This window comes from Lithobates pipiens, unplaced genomic scaffold, assembly GCF_037356315.1.
Source record: "Lithobates pipiens isolate NorthernLeopardFrog02 unplaced genomic scaffold, aLitPip1_a1.2 Scaffold_23, whole genome shotgun sequence".
In the NCBI taxonomy this organism is placed as follows: Eukaryota; Metazoa; Chordata; class Amphibia; order Anura; family Ranidae; genus Lithobates; species Lithobates pipiens.
Window position 1 is genome coordinate 152,924,360 of NW_027507785.1, and position 20,367 is coordinate 152,944,726.

At 46.6% G+C, this 20,367-nt stretch overlaps 1 protein-coding gene across 5 annotated transcripts in view; it reads right to left on the reverse strand.

The window, feature by feature from the left end:
* The window catches only part of UBN2 (ubinuclein 2), an 855,287-nt gene that overhangs the window by 664,114 nt on the left and 170,806 nt on the right, over positions 1-20,367 (reverse strand). The gene's annotated exons all lie outside the window — the stretch shown is intronic.

The following is a 20,367-nucleotide window of genomic DNA, read 5'->3' on the forward strand; positions in this document are numbered from 1 at the left end:
TGTGGGATGCTGCGGTTAATGCTGTCCTCCCCCTATACAAGCTGACTTATCTGGTTAGAGGGTGCCCGCGGAAGTTCGACCGGGTATGGCTACCTTGGGTGGAACAGTTTTGAATTCTTGGGGTGTTGACGTTGGGGTGTTGACGTTGGGCCTTCCCCCCCCCACCTGTATTCTTGGTAAGGGTATGTTACGGGTCTGTCTGTGAGCCCGTTGTTAAGGAACACTCTTTTTGTATGTAACTTTGCTGCTCTGGCTCGCTTATTGAGTTGTATTAATTATGGATAACTTCTGTGCTGTACCAGTCTGCTGAGATGTCTGCATATTGCTTGTTATGTTTTGTCTTCTCAATAAAACCAACCGTGTTAAAAAAAAAAAAAAAATACCACAGAGGCAGCGGTAGTTGAACCGGAGGGGCCACATGTCAAACCCCCTGAACAAAACGTACTCACCACTGAATGAGTCGCCAAAGGTCGCTGAAAAGAGGCAGCCAAACCTGATAGCTGCCCCTTAATGGTGCTTAATGCAAGTTTCTGATTAACTCCTCGCTACAAAAACAGCAGGATGCTGGAAACGGAGTATGTATGTGGATGCCACCCCATCTCCTCACACATAGAGGTGTAGGCCTTCCACGTACAACAAATCTTTCGAGAAGACGACTTCCGTGCCCTCAGCATAGTGGAGAATACCGAATCCGACAGTCCTCGGTCCCTTAGCACCTGGCTTTCAACAGACATGCCATTAAAATCAGCAATGGAAAAGCAGGGAGAAGTATTGGACCTTGCGACAGAAGGTCCTTTCGCATCGGCAGCCGCCAAGGAACATTCGCCACCATTCTGACTAAGTTGGCGTACCAAGAACGTCGAGGCCAATCTGGGGCAATTAGAATCACCGGAATCCCCTCGGCCTCCACTCTGCGTAGCAGACGGTGTAGGAGTCTGAGCGGGAGAGGCATAAATCAGCTGATAACACCCCTATGGAGCCAGCAACGTGTCTGACGTGTCCACCCAGTGGTCTCCTGACCTGGCCACAAACCTCTGTACCTTCCAATTGAGCCAAGAGATCCACATCTGGCATGCGCCACCTTAGCCAAATGAGCCGAAACACTTCCGGATGCAGCGACCATTCCCCATGGTCCAGCAGCTGACGACTGAGATAGACTGCCTGCCAGTTTTCTATGCCCGGAATGCATACTGCCGACAGAGCTGGCACTCACCGGTCTGCCCACTGCAGGGTGTGCGCGACCTCCAGTGCTGCAGCTGAGCTCCTTGTCCCTCCTTGATGGTTGACATACACCATCCGACTGGATCCTGACTGGACGCCCCTGTAACCTCTGTGACCATGTGGAGAGGCACCGCTTGATAGCCCTGAAGATCCAGCACATTGACCGGAAGGCGGGATTCTTCCTGCGTCCAGCGACCCAGAGCCAACTGTACGCCCCAAACTCTCCACCCCCCCAGCTGGTCAGGCTGGCACCCGTTGTATTCACCAACCAATGAAGAGGAAGGAACGACTTCCCGGACCGAAGGGCCGGAAACCTCAGCCACCATTGAAGGGAATCCATGACTAGCTGGGCTCACCTGAATTTGACAATCCAGGGATGTTGGAGATTTGTCCCATTTGGACAGGATCTCTTCCTGAAAGACTCAAGTGTGGAATTGAGTATACGGTACTGCCTCGAAAGTGGCTACCATGAGACCCAAAACTCGCATGCAAAAAATGCAACAATGACCACCTGCGTGACATCAATAACTTCCCTGCAGATTTAGGAGTCTGCAACTTGTCTGAAGAGAGACTCTCGCTTATGAGGAGTCCAGAATCAAGCCCAGGTATTCCAAGCGTTGAGTCGGCACAAACAGACTTTTGGAGGTTCAACACCCAACCAAACTCCCGGAGAGTCATTATAGTGATTGCCACATCCCCCCTTAATTCTGAGGCAGAAGCTGCTCTCAGGAGGAGGTTGTCCAGGTAACCCACAATTGCATTCCCCGTTGTCTTAGCAATGCCAGAATTGGGGCTAGCACCTTGATGGTGAAGACCCTTGGCACCGAAACTAGGCCAAAGGGGAGAGCTACAAATTGGTAGTGCACGTCCCCGATCGCAAATCATAGAAAAAACTCTGATGCCTGATGCATATGGGAACATGCAAGTATGTGTCCTTGATGTCCAAGGACACCAAGAAATCCCCCTGATGGAGTGAAGCGGCAATGGAACGAACAGATTCCATCCTGAACCTTTGCACTTTCACAAAGCCGTTGAGAGCCTTGAGATACAGGACTAAAACGGACCCCTTCCTTCATTGGGACTACAAACAGATTGGGGGAGAATCCCTGAAAGGTTTCCGGCGTCGGTACAGGTACTATCACTCCGCGCAGCAGCAGGACCTGTACTGCCCCAAACAGGGCCTCCCGACGAGCCGGAAGAAGATGAAGGTTGGAGGGAAAAAATCTGTTTGGGGGGCAAGAAAGAAACCACCTTGTAGCCTGATTAAAACAGTTCGCAGACCCACTGGTCGGAAAGGAGGGAAGTCCACCGAGCTGCAAACTCCCAAAGGCGACCCCCCCACCTGAGTGTCTGGCAGGGGCAAACCTTCATGTAGTAACAGATTTGCTCGCAGGCTTGTTCAGCTTGCGAATCCTGGGACACTTTTGTCCCTCAGTGGGCACCTTGTCGGACTGGGAACGCTTACCTGTCGACCCGGGCAGACGAAAAATCTGCTTCTGAGCGGAAAAAGAGTGCTTCTGCCTACGGCGTGGCTCCTTACCCTTTCTGGACTGTGGGAACAAAGTACTTTTCCCCAGTAACATTCTTAATGTCATCCAGTGAGGCTCCAAATAGTCTCTCACCTTGGAAAGGCAAATTTGCCAGCGGTTTCTTAGAAGCCTGGTCCACAGACCAGCAATTTAAGACAAATTGGGCAATGCAGCACCACTGCATCTGCCATATCCAGGGCCGCATCACAGACATACTTCAGGCCATGCACCAACTGGTCTGCCAGTTCCACGCAGATTGGGGAAACCTGTGCCTTCAACTCGTGGTGCAACAACTTAGCCCATTGAACGAATGAGTGAGTTGTATAGCACTGCAAATGCGAACTGAATTGCCACAAGGCGCTGGATCTGTCCTGTGTTGTCTGGCTTCTTAGAAGAGGTAGGTCTTGAGTTTTTTCCTGAAGGCCTGATGGTTTTCTTCTATGCGGATGCAAGTCGGTAGAGAGTTCCAGAGCCGTGGTCCTTGGACTGCGAATCTTCGTTCTCCCTTTGATTTGTAGCGGGATTTGGAAATGAGGAGGTTTTGGTTAGATGATCGAAGACTGCGATTGGGGGTGTAGTGTGTTATCTTCTCACCTAGGTATTGAGGAGCATTTCCTTGTATGCATTTGTGGGAGAGGCAGAGGGTCTAGAATGAAATCCGATTCTTTACGGTTAGCCAATGTAGGCTCCTCAGGGAGGGGAGATGGATTCCCAGGGTTTTTTTTTCCTGTTATCAGTCTTGCCGGTGTTCTGCCTAATAGAGTCCGGCCATCAATATGTGTCCGCTCCGTACTGCGCATGCGCAGTACGGAGCAGACGAAGCTTCGGAAAGTCTCCGAAGCTGAACGGCGCCTGCGCCGTGAGAGGAGGTGGTAGCCCCACCATCCAAGCGGACATAGGGTTGTGAATTTTAGAGGGCCCCTCGCGGGCGAGCTTCGCTCGCCACGCTTCGGGCTCGGCCTCGCTGCGCTCGCCTCTTTTTTATTATAACTCTATGTCCACTTGGATAGTGGGGATAGAACCTGGACTCACGGCGCAGGCGCCGTTCATCCTCGGCAATTTTCGGAATCTGTGTTCCTGTGTACTGCGCATGCGCAGTACGCAGGGGACAGCATCTGATGGAGGACCCTATTTGACAAGACACCGGCATGATTTGGATGAGTCGTAAGTGTTTATGACACCAAGGCTGTGGCTAACACTGGCCGCAATGCTGACCCCACCACTGTAAACATGGACCGGGCAACCGCATCGGCCCTTCTGTCAGCAGGGTCCTTAAAAGAGGGGGACCCTTCCACCGGAATTGTGGTCATCTTATTTAACCTTGATACCAGGGGAAGTCAACAACCGGAGGAAACTCTCCTCAAAGGGGTAACGCACCGGCATCCATCTTGGGACTGAAAAGGCAAACCACACAAAAATGCTCACCCTCCTAGCTGCCACAGACTGAGCCCCCCCCACCACAGGACTCACCACCCTGACCCAGGTACTATTGCTGTGCTGCTGCCGTCTGCTCTTCCCTGTGCCTGCCACAAACTGTCAGTTTTGCGCTGTTCCAGGCTGAACCAGCCACCCAGTACTAGAGTAAAACAAACCTGAGGATACTAGAAAATGGCCGCCTCAGCAAAAACGTCAGAGCACTGGGAAAATGGCCGCCTGACTTCAAGAAAATGTCCGTGCTTAAGAAACTGGCTATGGCTTCAAGAAAATGGCCACGGTTTGCGCAGCGGCCAGTGCCCAACATGGCAACACACAGACTCCAAAAATGGCCTAAAAACACGGCGAAAACTAGAGGACCACCAACCAAACAGTGCAGCACCCTTCCAGGACCCAGAGACCCCCCCCCCCCCCCAGCCAGGTTTGTGCTCCGCACCCCCTTGCCTGTCACACAGCATCCCCTTAGCATGGGGAGGAGGGAAAGGGACAGGGAGAAAAGAAAGGGAGATAGAGAGGCCCCCTTAGTCGACCTCCCAGGGAATGCCCAGCTGCTCCATCCTACCGAGACAGGTGGAACCCTAATTACCCCTCCTGCAGGGACTGCTGGACTTATTCCACAGACAGACCCATCACCCAAGCAGTACGGGGTGGCTGTCGGCCACGGCCCACTGTGACACGGACAGCAGTAGCCAAGTCATTTGTGAGCCCCGGAGCATATAGCACACCAGCCGCCCCTGGATCACACGGGGCATGTCATGGCCGACCCAGCGCATAGCTAAAGTCTGCACACCAGGCTGGGAAGACTACCAAGATCTATATTATCCAGCCTGTCACCCAGCCCAGCTGTTGATTGTAGATCACAGGAATCAAAAAGCAGCAAAAAGAAAAAAAAATACCAATGACCAATTGGTCCCCATAGAGAGCCAGGTCCTTCCCCTATACTAGGCAAAAAAAAAAAAAAAGTTGCTGAAAGCAGAGTGAGGGTTATAGTCATTAGCACCGCCCCCTGGGTGGTACTGTGCAGTTTTGCTGTTTAACATGTTCAGCCTAGTCCTCTCCTGAAGCTGATGATATAACCCTAAGGTCAAGATTAAAGGTGCCAGGGAGGCTAGGGATAATACCACCAAGGTGCTTAACTTGGTTCATGTTGTATCAGAGACTTGAACACCCTGTGTCTTCCTCAGCACAGATGCTGAGAAGGCATTTGACCAAGTTAATTGGGCATTTATGTTCTCTGTACTCAAACAAATAGACTTGGGTGCCAATATGCTCCAATGGATTAATAAAATATACTCAACACCCACGGCCCAAGTCAAAGCTAATTGAGTACTTTCTACTCCCTTCTCCATCGCAAATGGCACTAGACAGGGGTGCCCATTATTCTCCCTCCTGGTCGCCATTTCCTTTCAACCACTCCTCTGTATGGTTCTGCCGGAACCCAGATATAGAAGGAATCACCAAAGGTAACTCACAACATAAGATATCTGCGTATGCAGATGATCTCATGTTCTCAACTAATCCTGATCATTCTTTGACAAAAAAAAAAAAAGTTTGGACAAAATTGATGATCCCTGGTGTGCTGGCAAATATCTACATAGCTCATACCTTAAGGTCATGCCTGTGACTAGAGAGGATCTAAAGACTGCTTTCCTTTTTATACTGGTCGCTGACCACCTCATCAATAATGCCTAAAATACACTGGAAGCCCTCAACGTTTTTGTAAAAGAAATGCCAGACACGTGTGTCTAAAGCTTTTACAAGAGCTTTTATAGGCATCAAGCTAGGCGTTAATTTCATTGGCCAGAATAATTTACTCTGGCCATTGAAATTAATTCATGCTCAAGCACTAAACGTTCTTAGCATTTAGACTCATTTAGCAGCTTTTAGTAGCAGCAAGTATTTTTTCTGCTCAGACTCTGCTGATCCTGGATGCACTGGCAGTGGGTTTTTTTCTGCCTCTAAAAGCCCCTGCAAAAAAAGGGAATGTGCCAATAAAGTCTGAAATTGTAGAAGTATTACCTGTAAAGTGTCTAGTATATTACTTCTATTGTAATCAAACATTAAAACATTATTGATTTTGTTTTCCCAACACCAAATGGAGATGTGGTTCTTGACAATAAAGCCCATCAAAAATGGTAGAAATACCATCTATGCAGTGTACATAATATTCCTCCTTTTTATCATGTTAAAATTACTTAATTTATTGTGTATATTTGCCTGAACAGCTGAATGCAAAGTATCAAGTTTAAAATGTGGCCTACTCTAACAGTTTTCTATTTAATCTGGACAATTTTTTCTTTTTTCGGTCTTATATACACTTAGATGTGTACCTTTAGGATGAAAAACCGCACGTTGTGTGTCTTTTTCACAAGGTGTTCTACTCAGACTGTTCAGTGCTGACTGTACAATATTTCTTATTGTTGCCTTTGACATTTTATATACTCCAATTCTTATTTCTTGACCAACAGTGACTCAACTCTGTCTTCAAAAAGTAGACTACTAAAAAAGCCTACATGATGTGCAATGCATCTTGATATACATTTCTGGTTATTGTCGGACATAGTCCACTGTAATTTTAATTTCATGTTTAAAAAGCAGTCACATCTCCCCCCCCCCCATCTTGAAACTTGGCCTACTCAAAAAGCTTACATGATGTTTTACAAGATTTTTCACTCTTCTATAAAACCTGACTTGTCTAGCCCTCTTACATAGTGACCTAGTAAAAAAAGCTTACATGATGTACAGCATGTGTAATATCTTGGTAGTGTCTATGAAAAAAACAAAAAAACTTTTTTTTTTTTTTTTTTTTATGAAGCAATACAAAAGGCCTCGTCTCTCCTTCAAACGTGGTCTACATGATGTTCAGTGTCGGTACTATATTTCTGGCTCTTGCCTCTGACAAAGGATCAGGATCGTCTGTAATGTTTTGTTCTTGATAAAAAAAATATATATATAATAAAAAAAAAAAATAAAAAAAAAATCGCCCTCTCTGTCTCTCTCCCTTTCTAAGTCATCCTACTTGAAAGGCTTACAAAATTATGTGATTCAAGAATACAGTACCGCTGACGGTCGCGGTGACAGATGAAAAAAAAAATGTTCTGTACCACCACATACAATTTAAAGGAATCATTACTTGGATGCACAGTTTGAATAAAGATAGGTTTTATTCCTGCTCAAAAGTGTTGAAAATGTCAACACATTTCCATAATGTGTACTTAATTTTTTACATGCCTGTATCTTATTTGAATATGTAGTGGGCTTTGAAGTGTATCCCTACAATAATATGTTTTGAATAGCATGAGAAAAGATTAGACCCTCCTCTGCCAGTTTTTCACCACTGTGTCGGTTTCACCACTGGAGATAGTCAGCCCTTTATTTGTACTGGTAATTACCGTCATTGAGAAAATGAGAAGACAATTTTAGAAATGTCCCCAGATCAAGATTAGAGGGGGACTCTCCAATAGAGACATTACCAACCTCACTTTGGGAGAGTTCCTCTAAATTTCCTGTTGCATCTCCAGAACAGTAAAGGGAAACCTCAAATGGTACACAGTCAGCAAAATAAACTGGCAGGGTATTAAAAAAAAAACCCTACTCTAGCCCAAAAAATAAATTTGGTTATACATGCACTTTAAAGTGTTTTTACACTTTTGCAGGCCAAATTCGAGGTCTACTTTTTATTTGTTACATGTTCCTATTCACTTTGCATAAAATGTAAAATATTTAAACATGGCTGCTTAAACTAGGATTTGCACACTGAATGTCCTAATAAAAAGTCAAAAATCTCTAGTACTGTATATTTTTAATGATGATGAATTTCCAAATTTTTGAACTTAAAGTGGATGTAAACCCGATTCATGAAACTTGACCAAGGCACATATATCTGTAGTGTTTTTTTTATTTCTCTTCAAAGCCCTAAGTCCCGTGTTTTTTTTCTGCTCCGTTCTTCTATTGTCCGCATGATAAATTCTGACAAGTTCTCTGACACAGGAGATAAAACCAGCCTGAAATATGTGTTGGGGTGGATGCTATTAGATAGATTAGGAGAAAGCTGGTCTATTTATAGCAAAGCTCTGCAAGTCTCTGTTTATGTGGAGAGGGGGTATGTGCCTTTCCTCCATCAGCTGTCACACAGTATGTGCCCAGATTTCACTTCCAGTGCTAAACAGAAAAAGAAAAATAGGATTTTTTTCGTCAAACTTACCTGTAAAATCCTTTTGACTACATCACGGGACACAGAATTAGGCTATTATTCCTTACTGGGTTATAAGCCAACTCTAGTGAATGGACACTGGTAGACCAAGTCTTACATATGACGTCCACCCCTATATAACCCCTCCCATACAGGAAGTACTTCAGTTTTGTATCAAGCATTGAATCCTCAAAAGAAGGACGTGACCTCTGTGTCCCATGATGTACTCTAAGAAAAAGTATTTTACAGGCAAGTATGACCAAAAATCCTATTTTTTTTTATCGTACATTATGAGACACAGAGTTAGGTTAATCCTTAGTTACTGGGACATCCCAGAGCAATAAGGATGAGGGGAGGGAGATAAACTGCCAAAAAAAAAAAAAAAAGGGGGGGGGGGACCATAAACCAGGGAGAACTGGCTCCATGGAATGACCAGAGCATCTACTCCAATTGCCAGGGGATCCCTTGTTGGGGGCACAAATTGATGTAACTTGTTGTTGAACCTGGATGCCAATAGATTGACATCTGGCCATTCCCATCACTTGCAAAATTTCTCTGAAACACATTTGTGTGTAGGGGCCATTCCCCCGGGCAGATCATATGGCAGTTGAGATAATCTTCCTTCCAGTTCTCTACCCCGGAGATATGGACCGCCAATAAAACCGGTACATGTTCCTCTGCCCAGGCTTCACGTGGTTCACCTCATTCTAAACTGAATGGCTCCTGGTACCGCCTTGGTGGTTGATATAGGCCACCGCAGTGGCATTATCTGACTAAATCCACCATCCAGGACCGTAGGGCCAGATGCACCACTCGCAACTTCAGGACGTTGATGGGTAGGATCTGCACTTGACCATCTTCCCTGAGCTATGAGCCCTTCTAGGGTCACTCCCCAGCCAGACCGACTGGCATCTGTGGTCAGTACTCCCCAAAGACACTGGGAGGAAGAATCTTCTCCTTTGCAGGTTCCGATTCTGCAACGGGCTTAAGCTTAGGCTTAAGCCCGCATGTGGAGATAAGGATATGATGTAATACAGGGCTTGCACTCTTGTTCCAAGCCAACAAGATGTCCTGTTGTATAGGCCTGGAATAGAACTGGGCATAGGGAATTGCTTTGGACACCAGATACTTTAGGGCACAGATCTTTATGGGCGGCAAAAATACCCTTGCCTGGACTGTATCTAGGATCAGATCTAAATACTTCAGAGACTAAGCTGGCCACAGGGCTGACTTTTCTGTATTTATGACCCAGCCCAGGTTTTCTAAACACCGCATAGTGCAGGCTACACTCTGTTCTAGGGCCTGTAGAGTGTAATCTCTGATCAGGAGGTCATCCAAGTATCCGAGCACCAAGATTCCCTGGGCCCTTAAAAGGCCCAATACTGGTGCTAGTTACCTTTGTAAACACCCGAGGTGCTGTGGCAAGCCTGAAGGGCAGAGCCATAAACTGGAAATAATGTTCCTCTACTGCAAATCGCAGGAACCTCTGATGAGGTTGAAAGATAGGAAAGTTTAAATACGCAACCTTGATATCGATGGAGGCTAGAAAGTCTCCCATCTGGAGGGAGGCTACTACCGAGCGCACTGAAACGATATGTTTTCTTTTTGGAGGTTCCGAAGGAAGGATGGCTCTCAGAAACCTTGTAGGAGGAAACCAATGTGATTCCAGCTTGTAACCATGGAGAATAAAGTTGAGGTGACCCACGCCTCCTGAACCCGTTCTCCAAATGTTAGCAAAGTGAAGAAGCCTTTTCCCCACCTGATAGTGTGTGGGCATTCCCCCAAAAGGAGGGTTTGGTGCCGGGCTAAGCTTTGGCTCTGCGGCTTGCCCCTGGCTCAAAGCGCCCTGTTGAGAAACCTGAGGAAGTGGTCCCTGAGGTTTTAAACGAGGGACGCCTGGTCTCTCTCTTCACAGAAAGTAGAGAGCTCTTCCCTCCAGAAATCTTTTGGCTATATTTCCAAATCACCAAACAAGTGTTCCCCATGGGAACCCTGCCAACACCTTCTTGCAGGGAAGCTCAGCTGATCAGTTCTTAAGCCACACAAGTCTGCTCATGTGTAAAGACAGGACAGCCAGACGAGAGATTTGCTGTATCCACTCCTTCAAGGCATCTACAGCAAAACACAGTGCTTGGTTAGGCCTGGCAGGACATCTGACCTGATCCCTTAGGGACTGGCAGACTCCTATTGCTGCGACAGTTGGCTTAAAAGCTGAACAGGCCAAAGAAAAGGAAGCCCATAATAATGACTCCGGTTTCTTGTCAACAGGGTCCTTAAGAACCTGTGCACTATCCACTGGACAAGTTAAATTCTTGTTTACAGAAGAGACTTCCACATCTATGGCTGGCATGCTCCATTTCTTAAACTTTTTCTCCATGGGATATAAAAGGGAGAACCTCTTGGGAGGAACGAAAATCCTGTCAGGATGTTACCAATCAGCATACACCACTTGTTCTAACAGTGGCTGCAAGTGGAAAGCCTGTGCAGCCTGAAGAGGCCTCAGGGACCCCAAAGAGGACCAAGGGGGCTCAGAAACCTCTGCAGGAGGTAACAAAGGCAGATCGGACCATCTCAGTAAGAGTCTGGATCACAAGCCTCTGCAACTGAGAGGCTGATACCAATTGGACATCTTCCAGTCCAGATTCCTCAGAAGCACACTCATCTGCCTGGGCCTCCACAGAATCCTTAGCATTTATTTTTTTCCCCTTCATCAACCCATTCCTGCTCAAAGTTAGGAGCATCAGGGGAGGGGGGTCTATCACATTTCTTGCCACCCTGCGAGATGGAGGTAATCATGCCAGCAATCCTGTACTCTAACCCAGCTAGAGCTGAGAACAGATCATCCCTGGTGACCAAGGCTGAAGCAGCAGCATTGGCAGTAAGCACAATACCAGACAGGCGCAGTAGCTGAGATTGCCCGGAAGCCTCTGGTCTCTCAGGGGATACAACACTAGGGTTACAGCTAGGCTCCTCAGGAGCTACTGACGACATAGATGTGCCCTTCCTTACAGGGTTTTGAAGACATCGCAAGCCACAAAAAGGGAGGACCTGGGTTTAGTATTTTCACCACCCCAAAAGGAAGACCCTTTAATAAGGCTCACCAAGCCCCTATGCAACAATCCTGCTAAGCACCTTAGCCTGCCAACCAACCAACCAACCAACACCTGATGACTCGCGTGACCTGGGTAAGGAGGAATGAACTGCTGAAAATGAATAGTTCAGAGCCTGCTTTGTGTCCCTCAGCTGTCCATAGGAAGCACGCAATGTCAGCCATCCTTTGCTTACATAAGATGGCTGTGCACCGGGACGCTCGGCGGACGTGTGCAGCTGTATACGGGCATGAAGCAAATCTTCATGCACCATTAGAGCTACAGCGCATGTGCAGCTGTGTGCGCACAACATTCTGTGTGATGAAGCTCCATGCACCATGGCCAACCAGCAAAGCTTGCAAGCACGTGTGGACTATGGCGAACCATAATGCGCAATAGCAGACCCTGTGCATGGACCATACATAAGAAAGGCGCTAAGACCACAAGAAAAGGTACTCCTGCTCAAATTCCCCTTGCGGTCACACACACAGGTGTACAGCCTCTAACTAGTTTGACAGATTGTTACAACATCTGGGGCACCCCCACAAAAAGTAAATAAGGGGGTTTCACTTATCCGTCCAGGCGCATGGCAGCCTTAGAAACTAGGAGCCCAATCTTCCCCCATCACGGCGGGTTCTGTCACTTAGTGACTTTCAAGGATTGGGTACCCTTTTCATGTTTTAGAGCACACTCCCTTGGACCTGCTCAGTTCCCTGCAGGAAAGCCTTAGCTCTGTAGTGTCCAAAATTCCAATACGCAGGGTCCAGCATCCAAAGGTTGCGTTACATTCCCTTGATTAATTTAAGAACAGTTTTAGGACTAAAGACCTAGAGCTTAAACATGTACCCTGCAGACACTGATTAAAAAAAAAAAAAAAAAAAAACACAGAAGTAGTTACTGTATGGGAGGGGTTATATAGGGGTAGACTTCCTGTCTAAGACTTTGTCTACCATTGTCCATTGTAGTAGAATTTCATATTAACCAATATATATTTTATGTTATTCATATTTTATTATTATATAGTAGTGGTTTTATTATTCGATATGTAAAGCAACATTATTCTGTAATAATTTATACTGTGTTTTCCATAGATTTAGAAAGATTTAATTTTAAATGTTGAACTTTACATGACCTCTCTGCTTCTCATACTTTCTACAAGATAGTACACTGGGTGAAAGTTCATTAGGATAGTTCATTGATTTAGTTTTTAAGTGCTAATTAGAAAAGAAAACACTTGACAGCATATAAATTAGACAAATAAAGATAAAAAAACAGGTGGTAAAAATATATAAGTGGAAAATGGGAAAGTTATGTAAAGAACATTAAATTAAGTTTGACAGGGCCAAACAAAAGGTCTGCTTGAGCCCTCATTAAAACTGTTCAATACATTGAATAAGGAAATTAATTATATATATATATATATATATATATATATATATACATATATACACACACACATTAATGATTAGACCATATTGAATAAGTAATTGGCTTTGTGTATAGATATTTTTTATTTATTTTTTGTAAGTGATACAGTACTTTTACACATACCGTAGGATTATATAGTAATACATATAACACATCTGGTAGGGTTATTGAAAGTATATTGTATAACGTAAAACTGTAATTCTTGAACTTAGTTAAATCTTATCAAGATGAGGAGAGTTTGATAACACAGCTGGGTGCCAGACTGTCTCTACACAGGTGTTTTTAATTGAACAAAAGCAGATATAAAATCACTTTAATGAACATATAGGAATTTTGGGAATTAAGTTTGTCTGGTTGTAGAATAGGTGCCAGATTTATGGTTAGTTACATTGATGTAGAACTTAGCGACCAATCACATGTAGGAAAGATGATTAAGATAAGGCTTGTAAAAAGGGTATATAAATGCAAGCTCTACAATTGTTAGTCAGACAAGTCAGATAGAAGCTCATAAGGCGAACTCTGTGTATGCTGCCCTATTGCAAGGGTCATAGAGGTCAGAACCAATAGGCAAATATCTGTCTGTAACTTGTCTCCTCGTACGAGTCAGAGAAGACTTCTTAACTTGTTCCAGAGAGTGGTCTCAGATGAATTTCCCTCACGAACTTGGTTGAGTTGGAACCCAGAACTCTGTGAGGGAACCGGACCACTGGTTGACCAGCTGGTCCCTATCAGGTGACGGGTTCCCAAGAATTGTCAGAAAAGACCCAGTCTGGTTCAAGGTAAGAGCAATTCATAATGGTTTCAATTTGGTTAGGGCATAAAAATACCTATATCTTATATGCTTGCATTGTAAGAAACTGTATAAATTAGACCTGTATCTTGTAATAGTTTGAACATAAACATGTATATTATCAGCTGTAAATAAACCTGCATTGCTGAAGTTCTGCCTGGTTCGATACTTTACTATTTTACTTCCTCATTCACCTAGAGATGGTGTACAACTCAGTAAGAAATAGCCCAACTCTATCCCGAGATGTACGATAAAGAAATCTCTAACAAGAAGTGCACATTCTAAAGAATATAGCAAGTTGAAGACAGCAGATATGCATGTAAGGAGATTTGTTTAATCTCTATCATCTGAGGCCGTTCACTTCACTGGGTATATATGAGAAGGTTTACATCCACGTTAAGGATATAGTGAAGGTTTCTTAAATTTGACTGCTAAAGTGGACATGCACTTAAAGTTGCTTCGAGCAGCTTCATATACACAGGTGTCAGACAGAGCAAAATGTCAAATACGGCATGTTTTCAGGTACTTTGAGGGGAAATTACTGAGATCTAGGGCCGAAACAACTAATCAATTAATCGACAACTAATTGATTATGAAATTAATCGATTACTATTTTCCTATTCGATTAATCGGCCGGTAACAATGGAGTTAAAAAAACAAAAATTAGCCCTTTATAGTACAAAAAGAGCAAATCGCTACTGTAAATATTACTTTCACTGTTGCACAGTAAAAAAAAAAAAAAAAAAAAAAACGGAGTTACGTACCGGTAACATCCTTTTCCGGGAGTCTTTCAGGACAGCCACCTTAGAGAGACCCTGGCTCCTCCCCTCTCAGGAAACACCGCCTTCAATTTCAAGATTTAAGCCTCGTCCTCCCTCTGCTCCTCAGTTCTTCCAGAGTACCTCCGGCCAACTGGGGAGACACAAGAACACGTCAAACAAACAAACTTTCAATCTTACCTGACGGTCTCGTGTGACGAGTTCCCGACGATCTCCAAAAACCTGGGTGGGAACCGGGGCTGTCCTGAAAGACTCCCGGAAAAGGATGTTACCGCTACGCAACTCCGTTTTTCCCAAGTTCGTCTTTCAGGACAGCCACCTTAGAGAGGATAAGCGAGCACATTACCTTAGGGTGGGACCACTGCTTGCAGCACTTTACGACCAAAGGCCTGGTCTTTGGCTGACAGGAGATCCAGTCTATAGTGTTTCACGAACGTAGCAAAACTGGACCATGTTGCAGCTCTACAGATCTGTTCAGGAGATGCACCAGCCCACTCTGCCTGAGAAGTTGCCACTGCCCTGGTTGAGTGTGCTCTAATCCCAACTGGGGGTTCTAACCCCCCTGCCACATAAGCCTGCCCAATGGCTAACCTTAACCATCTGGCTATCGTACGTCTAGAGGCTCTGGAACCCTTCCTAGCCCCTGAAAACAACACAAAAAGTGAATCAGACTTCCTGAACTGACTTGTACAATCTAAATAATGAAGGACACATCTTCTAACATCCAATCTATGAAAGATGTGTTCCTGTTCTCTTACTGGATTTGAACAGAACGTAGGTAGCACAATCTCCTGGGCTCTATGAAAACTAGAGGCTACCTTAGGCAAAAAGGCCGGATCCGTCTTAAAAACCAAACGGTCCGGAAAAACCTGAAAAAAAGGTGCCCTAACAGAAAGGGCTTCGAGTTCACTCACTCTCCTTGCTGTAGTGATCGCCACCAAAAACACCGTTTTGAGAGTGATCAGTTTTAATGAGCAACATTCCAATGGCTCAAAAGGTTCTCCTGTGAGAAATTGTAAAACTAAAGAAAGATCCCAAACTGGGAAGGGGGACTTTGAAACAGGTCTCTGCCTACTTAGGGCTTTGAAGAATCTCATTATCCAAGGGTCTGAAGCTAGCTGTCTTTCTAAAAACACGCTTAAAGCGGATACCTGACCCTTCAGAGTTCCAAGGGCTAAACCTTTATCTGCCCCAGCCTGTAGGAACTCTAGAACGGCTACAGAGCTGTGCACATTGAAGGAGTTCTCTGAGCACCAGCTATTGAACCGCTTCCATACTTTTAAGTAAATGGTCCTGGTTTCCTTTTTCCTGCAGTTTAGGAGCGTGGCTACTAAGCGATCAGAGAAGCCCTTGCCCTTCAACAGTTCTTCCTCAGAAGCCAAGCTGCAAGGTTCCACCGCTCTACCTGAGGACAGCAGATTGGACCCTGAGAAAGAAGATCCTCCTGGACTGGGAGAATCCAGGGGGGTTCTACAGACAGGCCCTTCAGAATGGAGAACCACGGCCTCCTGGGCCAGTGAGGTGCGATTAGAATAAGGATAGTGTTCTCCACCTGAAACTTCCTTAACACTGCCGGAATCAGTACGGGAGGGGGAAAAGCATAGCACCTGGAGAAATCCCAATTCTGTGCTAGTGCATCCACCGCCAACGCCCCGTCCCCCTTGTTTATAGAAAAGAAGCTGGCTACTTTCGCGTTTTCCCTCGAGGCAAAGAGGTCTATCGAAGGAATCCCCCACCTCTGGGTGATCATTTCGAAAACCTCCTGTTTGAGAACCCAGTTGCCTTCTCTCAATGTTCTCCTGCTGAGGAAATCTGCCACCTGATTTTGCTCCCCCTTCAAGTGGACTGCTGACAGGGACAGGACATTTGCTTCGGCCCACCCGAGGATGGCTTTTGTTAGGGCCCATAAGGATTCGCTCCTGGTGCCCCCCTGTCTGTTGATGTAGGCTACCACTGAGGAATTGTCCGACCTGACTTTTACGTGATGCCCCCTGAGTTCTCTCTGAAAGGTCCTGAGAGCCAGATCTACTGCCCTCAGCTCCCTCCAATTCGAGGATCTCTTCGACTCCCTCCTCTCCCAGGTACCCTGTATCAGGCGGGAGTCTAGGTGTGCACCCCAACCTGAGCTGCTTGCATCGGTTGTGACCACCCTGGATGTTGGTAAAACCCACTCTAGGCCCTGGGACAAATTTGCTCCCTTTCTCCACCACCAGAGGGACCTCTTTACTTGGTCCGGAACCGACACCAAAGAATCCAGGGACCCCTGGCTGTGATCCCAAACCTTCAGCATAAATAATTGCAGGGGACAGTAATGTAATCCCGCCCACTGGACCGCCAGGAGCGTGGACGTCAGCAAACCCAATGCCGACATGACCCTCCTTACTGAGATCTGGTGGCTGCCCTGGAGAAACAACAGTGCCTTGTCTACCTTTTGAATTTTTTCTGAAGGGAGGAAGACTTTCTGTACTGTTGAGTCCAACACATATCCCAGGAAGGTGACCCTCTGGGAAGGATCTAAGTTGGACTTCTCCAGGTTCAGAAGCCAACCCAAGTTTACTAACAGGTCTCTTGTTGTCTGTAAATCTCGAGTCAACTGTGTCGGAGAAGGGGCAAACAGGAGAAGATCGTCGAGATACGCGATCACTGAGATTCCCCTGAGACGCAGATAAGCCAGAACTTCTGCCATTACTTTGGTGAAGATCCGGGGGGAAGAGGATAGCCCAAAGGGAAGTGCTTTGAACTGTAGGTGTAGCACCCCTACCGAGGTTCTTACTGCCAGTCTGAGGAAACGCTGGTGGGCCTCTGCAATGGGAATATGCAGGTATGCATCTTTTAAATCTATCGATGCCATGAAACAGTTTGGTGGAAGAAGTGCTTTCACCGAGTAAACTGAATCCATCCGAAACCTTTTGTAAGTGACTGAGACATTCAGAGGCTTCAGGTTCAGGATAAGCCTGAACTTTCCCGAAGGCTTGCGAACCACAAACACGTGGGAATAGAAGCCCCTGCCTGTCTCTCCTGCTGGGACCCGTACTACCACATCTTGCTCCTCTAACTCCTGCAGAGAGGAAAGAAGGGCAGACGATTTTTCTGCACATTTTGGCAGCTCGGTGACAAGGAGTCTCAGAGGGGGGAGTTCTGAAAACTCCAAACGGTAACCCCTTCTGATGACCCCCAACACGAACTGATTGGAGGTGATCATCTCCCACTGTGGGAGGAAGGCCCCCAACCTTCCTCCCACTGTGACCCTGTCACTGAGACTTTTTGGGCTGTTCAGGAGGGCGAAAAATTGCTCCCCCGCGCCCTTTGCCCTTGAGCCCCCAACTTTTCTTCTGCCGATTAGTTCTAGGGGCTTCAAACTTCTTCTGGGGATGAGTCTTTTTCTTTGACTGCTCCCCAAATTTCCTCTTAACGGAAAAGGCCTTTTTCTTATCCGCCGTGCGATCAAGCACTGCTTCAAAACCTGGCCCAAACAGTAAGTCTCCTGTAAAGGGGATCCCACAAAGCTTTGCTTTGGACACATTGTCTCCCTGCCAGGTCTTCAGCCATAAAGCCCTCCTAGCTGAGTTGGTCAGAGCCGAGGACCTTGCAGACATTCGCACGGATTCAGCTGAAGCATCCGCAATGTATGCTATCCCTTTAAGCAGCATGGGAAAGGAGGATAGAATGGTCTCCTTTGCCGTCCCTGCTTCAATGTGCGCATTAATTTGGGTAAGCCAATACTCCATATTACGAGCCACCACTGTGGCTGCCATGGCCGGTTTAAGATTCCCCTGTGATGAATCCCAGGCTTTCTTTAGGAGTGAATCCATCCTTCGATCCATAGGGTTTGAAAGTAGCCCCATGTCCTCGAAGGCCAGATCAGTGTGTCTGGACACCTGGGAAAAAGCAGCATCTAATCTGGGAGATTTATTCCAGACGAGAGCCTCCTCTTCTGAAAAAGGAAACCTTCGTTTTAATGCCCCAGAAAAGAAAGGTTTCCTCTCAGGATCCTGCCATTCCTTCTTGATGGCATCGATCAAGATGTCATGCACCGGGAACACCCGTTTTTTCTGTTCCCCCATGCCCTTGTACATCTGATCATGGAGTGACAGTGCCTTCTTTTCCTCTTGTATGCCTAAAGTGGTATGAATAGCTCCTAAGAGCTCATCCACTTCCTCCAGGGAAAGCTTATACCGTGAGGTTCTACTGGATTCCCCATCCAACCCCTCATCATCAGATTCCCCTTGGGAGTCTGAGCCGACACTGTCAACCTCTTCCTCAGCTTCCTCTCTGGGACCCCCTGGATTCTCTCCACCTGCAGGAGGAACATCCACAGGGCTGGATGGTACACTCTGCTGCGCTGGTGTAGGAGTGCTCTGGGGCTGAGGCCACTGTAAACTAGAAAAAAGTGTCTGGAAGGACTGGAAAGTATTAGAAAGTTCCTTCACAGAAGCCGCCAGATCTGCCCCCTGTTCTGCTGCCTGCTCTCTAACCAATCCCTCAATACACTCTCTGCAAAGTGCCTTGGACCAGGAATCCCCCATAGAGGCTCTACATGAAGGACACTTCTTCCTAGAACCATGGGGGGACTTGCTTGTGGCTTTCTGAAAGACAGAAATAAAAGAGAGAGCAGCATAAAATTAAAAAAGAAAAAGAAACACCAGCGCTACATAGAGGACCACCGGGAGTGCCCCCCCCAGGATCAACCACCACCAGGATCCCAGACGCACTGCCCTTCCCCCCGACCACCAAGGGGGAAAAAACACCAGTGGAGCTACTGGTTATAATGTAAGGGAACACCTCCCCAGGGTTCCCCTTACCTTTGAGTGGCTGGTGCTGTTATCTCCAGGAGCTCTTGGAGCCTCTGCTTCAGACATTCTCCTGTTGAGGAAGAGTGGTGCGAACGTGCCTCCTACAGCTGCCTGTACAACTTCAGAAAGAGAGGCTGCACCAGCCGAACGCTTGGTCCCCTTTCACGTGCCGCGTCCGGAACCGGAAGACGCGAATACAACGAAGAAGTCCGCCCCCACCGGAACTGACGTCGCCCGTCATCCGGTCCGGCCTCCAGCTCCAAGCCGACTGCTAACACAGGGGGACCTTGGACGTCTCGTTGCAGCGCCCCCCTGGGCGAACGAAGGGATGGACCGCCCCAAACTTCCTGCTTTCCCCAAGCGAAGTTTAGAGTGCGTGTAAAAAAGGTCAGTACGAGGGTCCAGCTCCCCAGCCGACCGGACTGCCTACCCTGTTGCAGCACCCTCCTGGGCGAACGAACAGGAGAACCTCTAAAACTTCCTGCTTTCCCCAAGCGAAGATTAGGGTACATGTAAAAGACGGTCAGTCAAAAACCAGCTCTCTGGCCGCCCAGACTGCCGAACCCATCGTAACACCCGCCTGGGTGAACGAACGGGTGAACCTCTAAAACTTCCTGCTTTCACCAAGCGAAGCTAGAGTACATGTAAGACGGTCAGTACGACAGAGTCGGACTGCCGAACGGAGTCAGAGCTCCGTTTCAGATACGTAGCCTCAGTTTCGCCAACTGATTTAGCTAAGGTTCCTTAGCGGTGTCTCCCCGCCGGAGGAAACACCATAACTGAGGAGCAGAGGGAGGACGAGGCTTAAATCTTGAAATTGAAGGCGGTGTTTCCTGAGAGGGGATGAGCCAGGGTCTCTCTAAGGTGGCTGTCCTGAAAGACGAACTTGGGAAAATGAACTCCTTACAGTAGCGATTTGTTAGTTTTTTTGTACTATGAAGGGCTAATTTATTTATTTTTTAACCACATTAGGTTATTAAACGTCTTAGATCTGGTTCCCACCCATGTTTTTTTTTTTTAATGCTTTTTGCAGAAAAGCACTACAGTTCATTTAACGTTCACATCTATGCTTTTTTCCGCTGCTGGAAGGGGTCCAGGACCCTTTTCAACGC